The 20,305-nt window shown below is 49.4% G+C and overlaps 1 protein-coding gene across 5 annotated transcripts in view; it reads right to left on the bottom strand.

Annotated features, from left to right (window-relative positions):
* Nucleotides 1–20,305, bottom strand: part of LOC119170824 (ETS homologous factor) — a 414,244-nt gene that overhangs the window by 28,450 nt on the left and 365,489 nt on the right. The window lies entirely within an intron of this gene.

Below are 20,305 nucleotides of genomic sequence, written 5' to 3'. Positions count from 1 at the left end.
CCTCTTCGTGCGTTAGGCTCACTCATCTTCAGTGAACGTCCTCCCGGAAGACTGTTTTTTTCACAGCACTCACATGCTGGCAGTGAAGGATTCGTACAGGATCGATTAGGCAGCGAAGGACACCGAGTCTGCCAAAGCATTCTTCACCGTTCAACCTCAGAGCCTTGTATTGCCACTGAATTTGAGGTATGCGCAAGTTGCTCAGGCCGAGCCGCACTTATTCCGGCGCTGAGCGAGGTGCACCTCGCAGGCTTCGCAACAACCATGGCCGCTGGCGCGTGCACGAAGTACACAAACACACACAGCCGTGCATAAGAGAGGCGCCCCAAGTCGCGCCTCGCTGAGCATCCTGTTCCTTCTGAGCGAACGCGCAGTAGCCGGCTCCTCCGACTCACTGCACCCGAAAACTACAGCCGGACCGGCGGCTGCTTACAAGGAGGGCCTGGCCGAGCCTGCTGCACGCTTTATACGGGTCTCTTCTTTTAAATGAGCGCTACGTCTGCATGCGGCTTTAAACTCCCGCGCTTCTCCGCCTCTTTAACGTCAGCCACCTCGGTGTGCCCGGCGATTCTAAGCGCGAACTCTCCAAGCATCTCCGTGGCTGCCTACCCTTAGCGTCTCTCTCTCTCTCTCTCGGGCACTTAAGCTGTTTAGCGATCCAGCCTGAAGCCACGCGCGTATAAGCAAGGCGGCTACTTAGCTTCACAGGCGATAGCACTGCCGGGAAGGATAGGTATGAAAGGCTCCGACGTTGAAGATGTAGCTCGCGCCACCGTCATCGTCGAGGCAGCGTATTATAATCGCTCGGAGATCTTTAATACGCGGTCGCCACGCCCGTTAGCTCGGAGGGCGCCTGCCGAGATTAGAAACACTTACTCTCCCAGAAGCTCTTGCATCGTGTGTGCATAGCTTTCGTTGTTTGGACGAATCGATTCTTCATGCTAAATGGGTTTTACACGCCCGTACATACAACCTACTTAAAGAGAATAACGGTACAAGAATAAACACATGCGACGGCAGTGTGCAAAGCAAGGGAGAGCTTCGACCAACTCTCATTTTCTGATTCGAGCAGGGTCGCACGTAACTTAAGCTTGTGTATAACGAATATTTTTACTTGCCCGCCTCGAGCCGGCGCCAAGTTTCAGTTTTCGCAACTTTTTTTTTTGTTTTTGTGCCGCTCATGAAACTATGATAAAACTGTGTGCCGAGAACGAGGCAGACAACAAGAAACGCTGGGTACCTTGTAACACTTGTTTATCACGCGTAGTTGAAGAGCTCAGGTGCTAATACAAGCTCTGGAAAACAACGTTATGTGGTAATGTCACATGAGATGCTTCCAAGAGCATACATATGGTAATATTAAACGAATAAGTGAAGGGACAGGTAGGAATGTGAAGTAGCTAGTGATGACAACACGCGCTCAGGGCACTTTAAAGAATCGCAGATTGGTGAGAGGGGCGGGGGCGCAAACAAACAGACTGAAAGTATAAAATTTTCAGCGCCAAGACAAAACACCAGAGCGTGTAACAAGCTAAAGATAGTTCTTCAGCGAGTTGGTGCGAGATATTACCAAGCAAAACATTGCAAAAGGCAGAGCATCCTAAACATAGATAAGAAAGCTGTTGCCTGTGTCTTTCTATTTTCTGGTGTTTGGTTTCTTGCTTTGTTTTGTTATCAGTTACGTGTTATATCATATGTTATCATGTATGTAATAACAAAATTTATGGGCAATAAATGATCACTACTATACTGCGTTTTATCGAACTGTACGAATTGGCGCAAAATGCCACTAAGGGGAAAAGGGACAACGAACGAAGCTCGCCGAGCACGTATGACCTGCAGGAAAAAAACATTCACAGCAGTAAACTCCACTCCTTAGCAAGCTGGAAAACCGTATAGTGGCCTGCATCGCTCGTAAATGGCGCGCGTTGTTGTTGTTTGCTGCTTGAAAAGCAAAGATGCGGGCGCACGGAATCCGCTCTTCGCGGAGCGGGAACGAAGCGCCGAGACCGACTCGGCTGAACGCAGGCGACGCACACGAAGTGACGATTAGCGAGCGGCCCGAGAGGCGCGACCATCGGCGCATCACGCACTACTGCTGCAGAGAGAGGAGGCATTCATTTCGCGCACGAACAGTTGGCGCCTCTGGAAGCGCATCTTTGTTTCACAGTTGTATATAGCAGCTGGACGCCATAGAGGTGGGCGGTGTCCAAGCGAGGCAAGCTCAGACCACTCGTCGGACTCGAGGCGGCTGAAATTTGGAGCTTAGAGACGGAGACACTACAGCGTTGGTGCGTTGCGTAGAGGATTGCTAAGATACAGAGAAGGGTAGAAATTAGATAGATAGATAGATAGATAGATAGATAGATAGATAGATAGATAGATAGATAGATAGATAGATAGATAGATAGATAGATAGATAGATAGATAGATAGATAGATAGATAGATAGATAGATAGATAGATAGATAGATAGATAGATAGATAGATAGATAGATAGATAGATAGATAGATAGATAGATAGATAGATAGATAGATAGATAGATAGATAGATAGATAGATAGATAGATAGATAGATAGATAGATAGATAGATAGATAGATAGATAGATAGATAGATAGATCCAACTGCATTGACGGCATCACCTTCATCCGGGACTTTGAATTATATGCAGGAGCGCTCTTTCCCACTGATGGCTTCAGTATTGCGAATTAGGATGCTGGATTCTCCCTCGACCCAGCAAAGCAAGAAGTTCACTCTTCGGGACAACGGCTAATTTCGCATCTGAAGTTGCACTCCTTGCATTCCCCCCAACCCCTGCATAAGCAACGCGACATTTTCGATAAGCAAACTGAGAACGCACAAGACAGCGTGCGCGAAAATTTGTCGCTGTCGGAGACGTTAGACACCGCTTACAAAGTGCGTCCATGTGGCGCGCATTTAAGACACCGCCAGCCCTCGGGCGAAAAGAAAATACATTTATTTAAGAAGGCCCGTTTGCGTGTGAAAGTTGTGCACTCCAAAGCGTTATGTGCATGCAAACACCACGCACGGGAAGGTTGTGTGTGTCCACGCTGTTGTGACTCTCGTCGGGGAGAAAGCGAACAGCTAATCGGGCCTGCCCTTTCCCATCCATTCCACAGCAATGACTCGAGCTCACATCAAAACAGTTATAACGACGTTGCCACAGGGCGCACTAGACGGACCACAAGGACTGCGCTCCTTTGTTCTCAAGTCGAGGACGATTCTGATGAAACGTTATCGTCGAGCATATCTCTCTCATCTATCGTAACAGCTGCTCGTTGCTGTTATCTCTGTCCTTTCTGTTTCTACGAAGAGAATTCGCAAAAATTACTTTTGGTAAGTTGACTGCACGTATATCTCTTTCTGTTTCTGCGTTCTGTCTCAGTATGCGACTTCCAGTCGTTGCAAACAATCGTTTGGTGGAAGGGCGACAGCGCGAGTAAGACCAACCTCGCCGAAAAACAAACCTAACAGGGTCCTTGGCCTCTTTGTGAAACATAATGCAACAGCCCAGGTGGACCGCGCCTGGCCTTTTGAACAGGCTTCGGTCCCACTAAAAAATGCACTCTCTCCGAGCAAAACATTTATATTGAAAGTCTCTGCGCTATCTATGCTTCAAAAGCAACCCTACTCGCAGCGGTAGCCCAGTGCTACCCTTTTGCTTATTTTTTTGCGACCCTGGAGCAGTCTTCTCCATCTTGCTACTCGGTGATATCCTTCTACGCCACAGCGTGTTGTTTGCTCTATGCACATGCTCACAGACAACCGACCAAAGAAGGACAATGCCCTTCCGCTGAGACGCGCTTTCGTATCTCGGCCCATATACATTCGCTTCAGACAAACTCGTACTCTTTTTCCCGTCGTTCCTGAAGAGTGCGCCAACGTCTTTCAGAAGAGTCACATTACAGCGAAGTCATCTCACATCGGCAAAGTGATAAAGGACGTTCGCACCACCGAGTGAATCACGGTGTAAGGATAAAAGGAAGCAATGAAGAGACGAGAGGCACGTTTAAAAAAAAACATCTAAACAGCTATAGGTTTTTAAGCAGCTATTGAAATGCATAGGCGCGTCAAAGTCGAGAACCAGTCGAGGAGATTACTAGCTGAACTTTTCGCACGCGTCAATCATTTTCAAATGAAAGTAGCGACCCTTGCAATGCCGACTGTACTTCTGCTAGGCAATGGGACCCCCAATCCGCCTTTCGTCTCCTTACACCTTCCGTCTCCCGAAACACCGGAAACACGCTATACGTTAGCGCTCGCTAAGCTTGATTTAAAATACGGTTAGACAATTAGAAACTTGCAGTGTACAGTGTCGTGCAAGTAAATTGAGATTACCAGGTATTTTGCCCCGAGAGAGCCGGCGATTCATGCACGACAGATCTCAGGCACGTCGGCGTAGATTTTACTAGTGGAGTTGGGGAACGCCAATTTACCTAACGATGCAGTCCGCGCAGCTGTGAAGAAAGGTTAATAATATTAGCTGCGAGATGGGAACACACCTACGTTGCTGAGTAAACACCCACACTCCCAGTAGGCCCACGCTTAACTCCAGCAGTGCAACAGACGCCTTGTCAAGACAAAGCAAGTTGCAACATTGAAACTAATCAACAGCAATTGCCGTGTACCTCAGTAGCGCATGCATGCAGAGCGACCGCGGAGAAATGAAATCTCATTTTCATTGCAGCGGAAACTGTCTCAATGCCGTCTTAACAGCGGTCAGCCTAGACGTATCAGAGCCTGAAGCGGTCGAGCTTTAGTAGAAGTGGACAATGAAACATATTTCTCCGGCGTCAAGCTGTGTGCAGCAACAACGACACCTTCGCGCGACACAGGAAGTGAGACTGTCCGGTCATGTTAGTACGTTAAGCTGTTGCTGTGACAACGCGAAGATCCCACTCAAGGTCGCCTGCGCTCCCCGATTGTGTACAGGTCGACACTACGAAGGAGCTTCATTAGGGCACCTTGATCCCGTTTCCCACCGAAAAAAAAAAAGCGCCACCGCGGCCATACACCTCTTTCTGCGCCGCGAAATGGGTCACGTGAGAACAATGCAACTGGTGGTGGTGGCGACGAATTAGAAAAAAAATGGAGGCCTTTCTCTTTCTTTGCGTTTTGCCGCGACACGTCCCCGGGGGCATGCCACTGCGTAGGTGTCCTAAGCAGACGATAAAGCAGAGGACAAGATGCAGACGACAATTTCCGTCTGCCGCTGTGTGTGGTGTCACGGTTGCGCTGTCACGGGTTGCTCACTACATGCCCGCTGCCGCTGCTGCGTCGGCCACACCAGGGACGACGCCAGGAGAGTGCGCTCCAAGGGTGGCATTTTCTCTTTCGATTGTCTCGCCCGGGACGTGACCGCCTCGGCGTCGCTGCAACGCGGGCGCTGAGCAGGTGCTCACACAAGTCCGGCCTTCAGCATGAGCCGTGGTTCGGAGTGCCACCACTGGTGTCACACAACGAAGGCCGCGACCCCGTCTCGCAAGCGACAACGCTTCTGCATATCGCGAAAGAATTATATCGCGTGAGTCACACTTAAGCGCCTACGTGAGCTCTTGGTAAGCGTATGTCACGCTTCAGTTTAATAGGCGACGCCGCCAGCCTTATCAGGCCGAGAGAATGAATGCCCCGTGTACCCGGTGCAGGTGTAGCTGCAGCTGGGTATGTACGCAAGTGCCTGTCCACCACCACATTGATTCCGCGATAAGACAGTCACAGTAGCAAGGAACGGTACACCAACGACCTTGTCATATACGCTTGTTTCGCACACCATGCAAGAATTCTTTCCGGGCGAGAAATTTGAACCATGCAGATGCGAGGAAAGTGCCATGCATTCAATCATCTAAGAATGATGCCGAGACTACAACACATCTTTACTCAGTCAGACCTTTCCCGTCTCTCTTTATTGCGTAGTGTTAACGCTATGCAGTTTTTTTGCGATGATGTTTTATGTAGGCCTCCGATGTTGCATTCCAAGAATTGTTTTCTCGTAGTTCTCGTCTCTTAGCGCCACGGACCAAAGGCGGGCCATTATTATGCACGCGCCATCACTGCATTTTCATTTGGACATCCACTGCAAAGTGCTTTCTTTTTTTCGTACTCGACCAGTTGGCCAGAGATGCGACTGCTACGATGTAGCTTTACACCTACGTTCGCCACAACAGATAAAAGGACACCTCAGCAAAGCGGTCAGAGCGACATTTGAGGACCCTCTTCGCAAAGTAAACCGGCCTATGCTGAAAATACGTAGAAGGAGATAACGAATTGAGTGAACAGTACAAAGGCCGTCCCTGATTAGGCGTGAACAAGGACGGCCAGCCTATAGAAACGCGTCACCCAGAGCAAAATAAAGTTCATACGAGCACGCCCACAGCGCCGGAGGAGGCGCAAAGATAACAACTGGTGGGACCACCGGGGCAATCAGGCGGCGCACACAGACGAAGTGCAGAGAGGGCAGACATTTGTCGCACGTATATTACTCACCACCCTCCCCCTCTCCACGACAGTGACCGAAAGCATGCAGCCACGCTGTTGGCCTTCTTGATTGAAAACAGCTTATCTACGCTGCAAGCGAAACGGTTAGCTGTTCCATACTGCACCTGTTATCACACGGGGTATAGATAAGCGGCAAAGCTGTCGCGTGACAGACCGCTCCTAAAAGGCGTATCAATAACTTCAAAATCCGAACAAACAAACATAATAGGTAGAAGTTAGGTAGTAGAATAGGCAGCAGAATAGGTAGACGCCGTATTTTCCTGTAAGCAAAATGCGCTGTTCTCGGACAACGGACTTGATTCATCAACTTGAAAGTCACGGCCCAGTTTAAAAATGCAGCACAAGGTACGTACAAGTGCATAGTACGGCCACCGTATCTTTAGATAAGCACTATGTTCTGTTCTCAGAGAACACTTTATTTATCAACTTGAAAGTCACGAAACACTTCAAAAATGTGGCACGAGTCCACGTCTGCAGTTTAGTAGTCTACGACACCTTGGGAAGTGCTGTGTTCAGACGGCACAGCGACACTTACAACGCTAACGTACGATTCCTCGGTCTCTGAAAGCGTCTCATCAAAAGTGTGTACATCCCCAACTCTCAGTAGCACAAGAAAAGATCACGTGGCTTAGCGTGCTCACACTTAGGTACTTCGTCTGAGGTCGCTTGGCCTCGTCCGTTCTACATATCTAACAAAAAATAGAGAAAAAGTTCAAAGATTGCAGTTACGCCGACGGGGCACGCACCCTTCCGATATATGGAACAGATGGCGCGGCATTGCTTGGTGGAAGGATCTAGAAGATGAGTCAGCGCGAGACAACAAAACATTTAGTAGCTAAAACGACAAAACGAAATGAGAAATCACGCAGATATACGGCTGCGGGGCGTTACGTGCACGCGAAGAAGCAAGCTACGGATAGGGGGGACCTCGCTATGAAAGCCGGTAGAACAAGGGCAGCCGCAAAGTGCCGGGGAGTCAATATCGTGTTCAGTGCCTGTACAGATAACAGCGCTCCTCATCTAGCACCGAGGAGATAGGAGAGGGAGGTCCGACCAAAATCCTACTCCCGGGGCGGTGGCCATTCGTTACAACGTTAGGTCTATTCTTTATGGCGAACGCGGTAGCCGCACGCTTAGGAGAAAGACAGAGGTAGTGAGGAAGGGGAGTGCACTTCTGCAACGACATCTACCGTTTCAGGTGTCAGCCGGCACCGTGCACACTCCGTTCCGCAGGGGGGATGCCTTCTCCGATAGGTGTGCGCACACACGGAGCGAAGAGGTCAAACCGGTCGGTCCCTTGCTCCAAACTTGACCTCCGGGGCGCGGGGTCTCCTCCGAAAGGCGCGTGTCACTGTCGAGTGAGGTGCGTGCCGGGAGGTAGGAGGGCACCTAACAGCTTTTCTCAGACGTGGCTTCGCAGTTTGTGTACAGACCTACTACCACCGTGACGACACCTCTTGTGAAAGAAGCACGGTCGTGGCATAACGGGATAGCAGCCGAGGCGGGATGCCTCCTCCCTGCCGAGGCCTCTTACTTCTTCGGCAACGCGTTTCTAAATATGTGCGGCACTGTCAATGCTGCGGCATCTTCTAATCGGCACGGCATTGTATTTGAAGCTGCCACGGACCCCTGGGACCTTTCCAGCATTGGTGCTTGCATAAATTGTTCCCAATGTCAAACAGTCAACGCATGTGCCTACACAAATGGAATAAATTTCTAAGGCTCGGAGTCTGAACCTGGGCAATATTGAGAATGCTTAACTGTGTGGGAACTATACGTTAAAATTTAGTGCGGCAGCATACCTTGAAACGCCCCACCGCACTGGTGTAGTGTCTAAGGTACTCGGCTGCTGATCCGCAGGTAGCGGGTTCGAATCCCGGCTGCGGCGGCTGCATTTCCGATGGAGGCGGAAATGTTGTAGGCCCATGTGCTCAGATTTGGGTGCACGTTAAAGAACCCCAGGTGGTCGAAATTTTCGGAGCCCTCCACTACGACGTCTCTCATAATTATACGGTGATTTTGGGGCGTTAAACCCCACATATCAATTAGAATACCTTGAAACACACGATGTGCTACCAATATCCTCACTAACGATGTTAGAAACTATTGTTTCACCATGGCAAGTCTGCCCTTCGATTTCATTTCGCGTGATCTAAATCTAAGAGTGCTGTCAAAGCAGCTCTGCGTGAAATCATACGCCTGTACCGAAATATTGTTGTTTAGGAACATGGTCAGCAACAGTCTAAAATCAGCTAACTAGGCCTAATAATTTATTAAAAAGCATCATTTCAGAACTCCAAGGAATCGTTTATTAAATAACAATACATCAGCCCGTAAACATGCTCGTTATCATGAACCTACTCTTGTCTTCACTCTTTTCACTGTTCTCTCCCCTTCTACCTAAAGTAGGGTAGCCAACCACACGTCTCATTCTTTTTATTAATTTCCCGGCATTTCCCTCATTTGAATATTGCCCTCTTTGTTTCTCTCAGTCTTCTCATTGATATCGCCACGCTTTATCATTGTATAATAAAGATCCCCAGTTCGGCGTCTATTGATGACTGAGAATACAAGCTCAGAGCCTAGCACCCATACGTTTCAATTCATAGAACAGTTCTTGTCTTCTTCGTTGCAAAAGTAATTGCATGCAGTTTGCTACCAGCGGAAGGTTCAAACAATTCACGACGCACATAAGTGGTTAAGGTATTGAGAACTTTGGATTGCTATAACACTAGCAGAACTCTGGTGCTATAGCATGTCTCGTTAAGCTAAGCATGGCAAAGCAACAACGATTGCCACCTTTGTGGTTACGAAAACGGTTCGCGAAAGCACTCCGCCTTCGACGGTCCTGCACGCTTTTTTCGAGGCAATCAACGTCACAAAGGGTGCGCTTTCCGGCCGGAGAAAAGAGAGAGATGCGATGCTATCGGTAGACGTCATCTGTCCGCAGACATCGCGCTCAGCGGGAGGCACAAGACCGGGCGCTCACCACCGCTCTGTGTCTGTGCCCCTGCGGGTGTGTCTATGGTAGAAGGCGTGCGCGAATTCTGCGCGTGCTTGGAGTGTACAAAACGGTAGTAGGCTAGCTCGGTCGAAGTTTACGGAAAGAACACAAAGAAAAAATGCACCGCGTTCCGTTGACCTTGCACCCGGACTTGCGGTTCCCTCTTATTTCTTTTTTTGTGTGAAAAAAAGTCACGAAATAAGAGGGTTTTGTCAAACCGCCCTGGCTGCCGCTGGAACGAACAAGACGGAGAGTCTCAGAGGCCAAACGGTCCTGGCGACGCAAATATTTTATATGTCCTCATTGGCTACATTGACGCAACTTACAAGCATTGTATAAACATTGCAGAAAGGAAGAAGACGAATGCTCAATGTAGAATAAAACGTGTATAGTACACATGTAGCCAAAGCTGTGACAGCAACTAAAGTTTGACGTGAGCCATTACTGTCATGAGTTATGCTACTGGTGAGTGTATATGTGCGTGCGCGTGCGCGCGTGTCGAAGTAATTGCAAAAGACACGCAAATTTTAGCATTTCGTACAATTCGGTACGTGGTCGTAATCGATACAGTGCGCAAACACAAAAAAAAGTAAAAGAAATGAAGCCGGCGAAGGACAAAGCGAAGACGTGAGTGGGCCACTGAGGTACAGCAGGAATTACCAGAACCTTTGTGCGCCAGGATTGCAGAACTTGCACGCAGCCTTGAAAAACGGGTCAAGAAACTGCAGTGAGCAGCCCGCTAGTAAATGCTGCGCACAACGGGCACTGACAGTTGGCATTAAGTAAGCCTTGAGAGCGACGCTTAATTCTTTTTCGTGATAAGCCTGACCGCATCTTTAGAAGCCCTACTACTGAAAGACCTTGCATGAAACTGTCGCGCGGGGAACATGATATCGCAAGACGCACCTCGCACGTCTGCACATCCCCCGGACTTGGCAACTGTCAGGCGTGCGATACATCGCGATGCATGCCGGGTATCCCACTTTAACGTGACGTGATCAAAGGGCTGGGACATTGTACTACGTGGACAACGAAGGAATACTAATTGAGGCTTAAGTACTAAATGTTCCGTTGGAGGTGGTGGTGTGCGCATAATGGCATGCCAAGAAGGAGAAGAAAGAAAAAGTGGGGATCGCTGATTATAAGCTCCACTTATAGAATACGAAAATTTCTGAATAGAGGATGCGCCCACCATAACTTATAAATTGAGTACGAGGTAGGGTCCACAGACACTACACACTGCATTGATTTTCAGATTCAGTGATTCTTGAACATGTACCTAAATTCAAGTTGGCAGGTCGTTTTTAATTTAGCCCCCAAATGAATGCATTCTTAAGCATATCAACACAACTCCTCTAGCCGGCTGAGTTTCCATGGCGGGTCTAATGGGTATCCTTCAATGAATCCATATTTTGCTGGTGTACGGTTTACCCTTGCTTCATATCAATAGCTGTATATACATGCTCACTATAACTACCTATTCGTTTCATCTTTTTTTAACGTTTACTAAGGCGACGTTACCAACAAAGCGAAAATATAGCCAGTAGTGAATATTTCTTCGCATACTATCACGTATTCTCGAAACTGCAAATCTTGGAACCGCAAAATATGCTGGCGCGACCAGAATGGGGCTTTATTTACCCATTTCGCCTCGTATGGAAGATCTACGATGTCGCGCTTCCCCCTACAGAAATCGAGCTCTGAAAACAGTCGTCCGTGTAACCAAGTTGTGTGAAATACACGCCATTTCATTTCATGAAGGGCCTTGACGACAGTATACGCATGAGGTTGCTTCGAAGACAGTGAAAGGGCCTTCGATGGTTCTTCATTGGGTAGCGGTCGTGGAGTATCGTGTTTGCGAGGCGAGTATGCAATACAAGCGTTATAATGGACATGGGAGGAGGTACAGTCGGAAGAGCATTCTTTATAGGCAGGCAGCAAAACGTAGGCCAATAACGGTGCCCGTAATTACTCCGCCTCGTACACCATTGGCACGAGGAGCCCCCCACCTGAATCCGTCCCCCCGCAAAGCAGCTAGGGTCCCGTTACTTCTTTCGCCACTTGAATTCCGTCCTTCTCTCCACGCGGGCCATATGCGGATGCCCCGAAGGAATGCAGGGCGCATACTGGAGCACAAATCCGGCGCTACAGCCGGCGTGCGCTACGTTCAAATATTTCATCAAAATAAAAAAAAGCGAGATAAAAAAACGAAGAGGCAAGAAAGTGTGACAAAAGGGCCCAGCGAGAAAACGACGTCGAGGGAGGGCACGAGCAAGAAGAGGAGGGGTGCGCAGAAGCGCCCTTGGCCGTAGCCTTGGAAGCGGGTCAAAGAACTGGCCGCGAAGCACGCCTAGCGTATACAGGGGGAAGAGGGCATGCCGCTGCTCCCAAAGCCTCTCTCCCTCGGCAGAGAAGAAGAAACCAGGTCGCCGTGCAAGCCGCCGAGCTGCGAACTGGGTGACGCCACGGCCCATTCATTATTCATGGCGCGCCGCGAGGCGGGCTTCGCTGCCTCACGCGGGCCACCGTCCTGCTGCCTCGGAGCTGGATGCCTCCTCCTCCTCTGCAGCGAGAGCCTCCTCTTCCTCTTTCATCGATGCTCTCCTACTCTTACCCAGATGAGAGCAGAAAAAGAAACGAGAGCAAGGGATGAAACCCAATCGTCTCTTCTGGTCGCTCCGCTATTCACGTCTGAACTCGACACCAGCGGTGCGGGTAACGACATCGCAGGTGACGATGGTGTAAGAGGTAGCGCCATAACTGCATTCCTCGTCTACCCGTTGTCGGCGACGATGGGTGATGATATTTCTCTCCACCACACTGACGTCAGTGGCATATACCTGGAATACTGATATCTGTACCAGTACAGATACCATTGGTTAGAGGCGACGTATTACGCCACGGAGTGTCAGCAAAAGAACGGAATACGATGGAGAATTTTTTTCCCTTAGGTTATACTACGAACATATTGCTAAGTACAGTCTACCTCAAGCGGCATGCTTAGCTTGGTACAACGGAATGAGCATATAAGGTATGTAGAGGCAACTATCAACAGGCGCAATTTAAAACTTCTAACACAGTATTTCAGTGAACATACATGCAAGTCGTCCCGAATGCAATGTCCACTTCACTTTCACGGTCAAAAGTGTTTGAAGACACAAACGTTGACTTAGTTTGGTATGCAAGAGCGGAAAAAAAGAAAAAAAAAAGAAGACAGGCAGGTTAACCACGAGAGCGCCCGGTTAGCTACCCACTAAATAAGTATTTAGGCGAAAGGAACAAAGCGCTAGCATAAAAGACATAGAAAACTGGTCAAAAGAACATAGGTGTATTTTCCTCATATACTTACTGCACTTGACCGCCAACAAGCAGAAATATTACTTAACAATTGAAGTCTCAAGTGACGCGATATATATATTTAGGCATAAGTCCAGGAGACGGAGGCTTGAGAAGCAAAAAAGAAGTAAGAAATACCAGTATAGGCTTGGGCTGCTGCTCCAGTCATTATTTTCGCCAAAAATTCATCTTCCTCGAAGCAGCAACTATCCTTCACTTGAAGACTTAACCACTGGTACATACGTAGCGAGATTTGTTTATCTACTACGTCACAATCTCAATCCAGCAAGTGTACTTCACCGCGTGCCTTTAATGCATTTCAATCGGTTTTAGCCGCCAGTACACTCCTCTGCCGCATGGGATCGTTCTCAGTAGTTTCTCACTGCGACGCGACGTGCGTCAAGGGCGCCCTCTGCGGCAGGGCGCCGTACGAGCGACGTCACGAGGACTTGACGCGGCATAGGTTCACGCTCGTCCACCACGCGTGTCAACGTACTAAACGTGCATCCTTTGCAACGCGTTGCCGGAAGGACGTCGGGGCGGTGGACAGGGTGGCGCGCAGGAGACGACTCAATCGTGCCGCCTCTGCCACGCTGTCAACCCCCAATGGCGCGCACTTGACGCGGAGCCACCGACACCCTTCCTCTGTATGTTGCTGTGCGGGGCCTGCCTGCACCACCGCGGCGTGAGACCATATGCAAAACACGGTGCGCCCCCAGACGCCCGCTGCGGCAACACTTCCGCGTTTTGCCTCGTCTCCATTGGTATTTGCTTGATGTCTTCTTGCTTCGCTATCTTCGAAAAAGTAGAAAACTAACAGACCGAGTATCCAAAGAGCGTGGTCTCCACAAGCTGACGTTGGGATGCGGTGTCAGGAGCACTGAACAGTGCGAAACTTGGTTATATGTTTTAAAAAGTTCAATTTAAGAATCTCTCCTGTCCTTGCATTGCTTCTCGGCGTCCTGGTTCAAATAGTAACAAGGTGCCTGAAATTGCAATCACGGCACGCATGCTGCGGCGCGTACGCGCCCTGTAATTACTCAGTGACGGTGTCCTCGCTAGATGCTTATTCAGCGCATTTATGGACATGCAGAATGGAGGAAAAAACTAGTAAGCCATCGATAAAAAAAAAGAACGCGAATTCGTTCAAACCCGTCCTTAAAAGGCAGGATGACCACAGTGCAGTAGATTAGTGCCGCACGACTGTACCACTCGATTTCTTTCTGTTCCCCAAGGGAAGAATAAGAAGGAAGCCTCTCGCGGCCTCAGTGGCCTATTACTTTGTGAATAATTTCTGCACGTGTTTTACCAGTACATTGCCCACTGAGCACGGCAACAATGCTAGCGAGGTGCAGATTTTTTTTTCTAGTCATCACCTATATTCCAGTTCAAACTATGCGCTGATAAGTCGGGCAACAGGCAAGAATAAGCACGTTCAAACAGCGGTGACCCGCGAGAATGGTCGAAATGGAGTACATCGCTAAGGCCATAGCCCGAAGGCAACCAGTGGCAACCAGTGAGGCAACAGTCGAAAGCACTGGCACTCGAGGAGGAATCGAGACGGTGACAGTCAACTCAGCAGAACGGACAGCGAAAGTGCATACGACGGCACCTGCATACCTATGTACATACACTACACACGCCTGCAACCCCGAAGAACGACTGCCTTTTGTGCGCCCACAACACGCCACCGCCGTGGTCTCGCGTGGCGGTACATCGCAAGCTGGATTCGCTCCACGAGTGATGCCGTGCTGCTCCCAGTGGCCGTCGCAGTACATGGCGTCGTGGCCATTGTCGCCAGACACGAAAAAGAAGAAAGGGACAGTCCATTTCGCCTTCCTCGCTCATGTCTGCTTCCTTTTTCTGCCGGCCTCGTCCGCGTTCCACAATGGCCTTCTCGCGTTGCGCTTTAGTCCACGTCCTCTTCCCATCTCTATCACTTTCTCAAATGCTCGTCTCTCCGAGTCGTCCATGGCGCCCGCTTGTTTATTTGTTTACTCGATTAACCATTTCGACTCGTTCGCTTCCTGCATCTCGCCGCCAAGAACGACGCCATGTTTTCCTCTCCTCAACAACATCCTCCTGTCCCGATCACACCGGCATCGGCGGCACGCATCAGTGGCGCATCCGGTCGTATACCTGGCACCGCTGACACGCAGTGGCGGTCCACCGATGCTCCCACATGTCTTTCTATACGCAAACCGGCCCGTCCCGCTACCTGAAGGGCCGCATTAGGAAGGGTCTCTTTCGCTTGTATAGGTGACCATTTATTTTTCGTTGACCATCGGCGCTAACCAATAATTCCCACACTGGGATTCACTGGGACTCGCTCTTACAAGCAACGTCACCGTAAGAACTTTTGCGTGAACACGACCGGGTAGGCCTGAATTTGCAGTGCCTTTTCTTTGTAAGCGCTGACGGCCATCGGCCGACCGTTACCGGCGATATGTCAAGAGGTTGGTAGGGGTGGAAAAACGTTGCTGCTGCGTACAATGTTTTAGCGCGAAAGCCTTTTGTGAATACAGGCCGTTATTTGAAACATACTCAACGACCCCGCTTAAAGCGCTTGCATTCTAAATCTTTCTGCTCGGTTTTTTTTTCTTCCTTTTTTTTTGAGAGCTTTCGCCTGTTACAGCTGTTGTTCTGGCTACCCTATCAGCGTATGAGCGTATCTACTGAAGCAAATCTTGACAAACAGGAAGGAGCTCTCCTACGACAGTGTTCATGAATATTATTCTCAATTGTTGTTTACTTTCGTTGCCCACAATTATTTTTTTTGCTGACGTGAAGCTGAAGAGCGTGCGCGATTTTTCGGAAGGGCTGTTGTTGCATAGGCTGTTCCCTACGGCCTACCGGCCGGCCACAGGCCGTTCCGAAGCAAAGCGAGGCAGGGCAACGTACTAACTGCAGATGCACTGGCTACCAGCCAGTGCAGCGCCACAATCTGGCAGCGCGCAGGGAACAGCGCACTTCGAGGCACACAACCCAGCAGCAGTGGCATGGCTGCGTATAGCAGCAGCAGCGGCCCGCAATAAGCGTCCACGGTCTACGGCACGCCCGATCGTGGGACGACGCGCAACGTCATTAGTCTCGGCTGCGTGGCCTGCGTTGCCTCGCTTCGCTTGCGTCCGTGCCGGCGCCTCGTAGCTATATAGCCACTCGCTGCAACCGACGGTGCCGGGCACGATCGTCGATACGCGAACGCTTTAACGTGCTCGCAAAGGAGCCACCGCGGAGACCGTATCTGCAGCGGAGGAATGCTCTCTTTCTCTCGATGCGTTCAGCTGACCATAGGCGACGACGACGTCTTTTTTTAGGAGCTCTGTTTTGAACGAGCGCCATACACACGCTTATGGTCCTTCCTCGAATGCACCGTGCGCGCTTTTGAGCAACTGTGCAAGTGTTCCGCACTCGCAACACCCCATTCCCTCATGTCTGCCGATCGACTGACGAATTTTGGGAAGAAAAGAAAGAAGAAAAATGGGACGGTGCTCTTTCTGTCGACTTTCATTGGAGTGACACGAAGGCTAAAACAGGAATCTGACATTGGTTTTGCAATAATGGGAACAAGTGATGGCACCGTAGAGCCAAACTGCAGCCCTATTCATAAAATTCTAGGAGCTCTGTTAAAGAGATCACTGACCGCCTGTGTTAAGGATGTGCCCAGCATCTCGATCAGCTGGTGCTGCTGTTCATGTGAACAGTCTCCACGGCGTAAGGTAGTTTAGGTCCCTACGTATTTGAAAACACTCACCAGAATTACGATTGTTGTGTTTCAGTGAATAAAATGAATGCTGAGGTACAGGCACACTTGCTTGCATTGAGCATTCGGGCGTATGCGCTTGAACCGAACTGAATCAAAGCAATGCAAGTGCATGCATACAGGTGGGATAAGTTTTACTCCTGCCATTGGACCACACACGTTCCCGATTCAGTTCCGGAAAAGGCGCTCTGTCATTTGATTCACATTCTCCGGACTTTTCGCTCACACTTGCAGCTATTGCGAGATGCGGAAACTGAATCACGTGCGTTGCATCATCGCTCGAAACACGAAGGCGATCGACCAAGCGCATGGAGAGCAACGTTCAAACGAAGGATATCAATATCAATCAAAAAGCTCGCATCCGTCTTCCGACGGCAGGAGTGACGAAACAAGTGGGGTTTATCCGAAACAGCGGCGGGAAGTTCCGCCACAGTTCCGGCCAGCTGTGCGAGCTCCACTTTCCCGATAAAACGTAGCGTCCTCCTCTTGCGCGATGAACCACCAGAACGTCTTTTGGGAAAACACAGTGCCATCGTCGCGTCTGTACGAATGTCATACAATTAAGGGTCAGCATCTCATGTTCTGTTTTTTTCCCACTCGTCCAGGGTGGCAGATATCTTAAAGGTGGCCTTGCCTTGTACTCCCACATGTGACCTTTTAGCTGATTAGTTTGAGGTCGCGAAGTTTTGATTCCCGCTGTTGTTTCTCGTGCATATTCCGCTTGGTATTGAAAGCATCAATCATCACGCACTGTGACTTTATTAGCCAGCCCTAACCTCACTGACCAAGTAGGATAGTCGCGAGGGCCCTATAGCTCAAGACACCCTGAACTAATCACCTCTACTAAGCTGTCTTTCAAGTGTGGATGTTTATTCTCTCTCTAACAAGTTAAATAACTCGAATATGGTCAAATACAATTCGAAACCTGCCGGTGCACTTCCGCGACGACGCTTACTGAAGTAGCATGTGTTATTCGGACCACATTGCATCACAATTCAGTTTTGAACCTGATCGGGCTCAGTCAGTGATAGCAAGGTAAACTATGGTGGCTTCCCATAAAATGACCAGCATACACACACACGAATAAGAGCAATGATCCACCATACGGTTCGACAGCCTGACTCTACTATACGTGACACATCGTACACGACAATGACATAGCGATATTCAAATCGTACCATAAGAGCAGCGAAGTCGGTAAGTTGCAATTTATGGTTGTGAGCAACGCAAGGGACGAAGACAAGCGCTAAGGTATACCATTTTTGATGACACTATCAATATACTACGATCCTACCATAGCGCTCGAACCTTTCCGGTTTTCTCGAGTGATAGTTCAGTTTTAAATCTTAGCAACACTTGCACTGCGGCACTACAGCGACACCGCAAAATGATTTAGCCCGTATACGTATCACCCCTGCTCGCCACTTCTCGCTAAGTTCCGATCAACATAATGCCAGATCTCACACCCCACCTCCGGTCATGCACTTCGACAGAGGAAGTTGTTTTAAGAGCAGTAAGGCAGCGCGGTACCTGCCTTATCTCCAGCAACCAAAGCAGCGCGTCACCCGAGCGCCCTCTTTATGGTGCGCGCCATGCTTAGAGCAGTCTGAGTCACGCTGAAATCTTTCCAACGCGAGAGAACGACCGTGCTCGCGCAAGGAAAACCCGGTGACCAGCAGAGGAATGCCAGCCGAGGTTCTTTCACTTTTTATTTTCGACGGCTCGGAAAGCGAAAACACTCGGCCAGGCCCACCTGCAGGCACCTGTTTTTCCTTGTGCACGCTTTTGTTTTTGTTTATTGATTTTTTTTTCATTGTTTGGGTTCCTCGCAAATAGGGTCTCGGCTACACGCAGTCGGCCAAGATCCCCGTATGCGGAAGCAATGCGTCATTCAACTCGGGGAAGGAAAGGAAAGAAGGGAAAATTCCTTCCAATGAGCGAAAATAAACAGCGATTGCTTGACTCTCTGACTCAGTATGTTGTGCGTAGAGGAACGCGGTAGTTCTTTCGCTCCTTAGGGACAAGCGCGAAATGTGGCCAAAAGAATCAAAATGGCAGTAGACGGAAACAATGTACATCGTAAGGCAAGTATTTATGCTCGCGATCCTTATTCTTACATTAAGTCTGGTTAAGACTAGGTAAACGTGGTTTTGAATTCGTAGAAAGGTTCTCCGCATGACATTTCTGTTCTGTGGTCAAGATAATGTGACAGCACAAGTACCTACAGAACGGTTACCGGACCCGACGACGCGAATCACTGATGAGGCGAGTGCCCTGGGGCCTTCAGGATGACATCGCATCCAGTTGAAGAGGATACTTCAACTTGTAGACATTCCTTTTTAAGATAGACAATCAAGCAGTGGGTTAAAGCTAGCTGCTTTGCTTGTACGAGGCAGCTGTACCACGCCACTGACCATAGTTTCGAATTGCCCTAAAATCTCTAAATAGCAGAGAAGTAGATTTATATCCAACGTAAACATGTGTATCTTATTTCATGTACTTCTGGAAGTAGGGTTTAGATCCCAATGTACTCAATTTCTCAGCCTAAACAAATGCAAATAGAGCAAACACTGGGTGCTTATCTCGAGCGCTGACATGCATACGTGCATTTAGCCTGCGCTTTCGCTGTGTTGATCAGAATTCAGAGTTTGTCCGTTGGAGCTTACTACAGAAAAAGAAAGTCTACATCCATGCGGTCGTTTTAGGGTTCTCCGCATTCGCCGAGAAATAAATAGCCGCTGCTACTTGTTAGTATCGCGTTTGAAACGGACCCAGGATATGATCCGTATCAAAAGATCGACACACAGCCATTCCGTAAACTGTGACGTTTTTATTTTCTTTCGCCATAGAGAGGCTCTCTCTCGCAAGACGAATTTGATGACGCAGATGGCCATTTCACGCGATACTGAAACTGAGACGGAACGGAGAAGAGGCCGAAGAAAGGCGATAGAAAGAAAAGGCCCTGCCTTCGACGAGTCTGTAGCAACGTTGGCCTAGTTTGGTTGCTTCGAAATGTGGTCGCACGCATCCAGGACCACAGATGGAAGGGGACCCACATATTCGCCGCGGCCATTGCACCGCACGCTCAACCGGTCGGTCCGAATGCCCAGGGGAAGACCTCCACCACCGCCGCTATATACCGCTGCGTTCGCCCAAACTTTCTACGCAGCCCTGTACAGGTGTGCATTCACGTATGCACGGCCCTGCATGCAGACGAAATAGTCGCCCATGCAATCGCCCCGCGGCGTGCCTCCTCACCTCACGTCTTCTCGTTCCGCGCATTTCTTTGTCGTCGCTTCTATCTCAGCCCGCTCGTGTTTAAGGATCACCACTGGGGCCTCAGTATTTATAAACACGGTGCGCATTCCGACAGCGAGTGCTAGCTAAGCGTTAAAGCATGTCTATACGCCGTCCTAAAAAACTACGATAAGAGGCAGCGCCAGGTCGTTTAAGTGACGTCGATCGAAATGTAGTTCCCTGGCGATTCCTTTTACATATCGCGAGTTAAGCCCCCAAAGCAGACTCGCAAAGCGCCCCCCCCCCCCTTTTTTTTTGTTCATATAAGGCACGCGTGGTCGTATTGAAAATGCGGAAAGCCATTGCCCTTATATAGCCCTGATATTAAACAACGTTTGGAAGTTTAGCGCGCAGCAAACGGTTCTTTCACGCAGGCTCGCTGAGCAAG

The sequence above is a fragment of the Rhipicephalus microplus genome, chromosome 2 (genome assembly GCF_043290135.1).
Source record: "Rhipicephalus microplus isolate Deutch F79 chromosome 2, USDA_Rmic, whole genome shotgun sequence".
Taxonomy (NCBI): domain Eukaryota; kingdom Metazoa; phylum Arthropoda; class Arachnida; order Ixodida; family Ixodidae; genus Rhipicephalus; species Rhipicephalus microplus.
The sequence above is the reverse complement of the archived record's forward strand: the minus strand, read 5'-3'. Positions and strand labels throughout refer to the sequence as shown.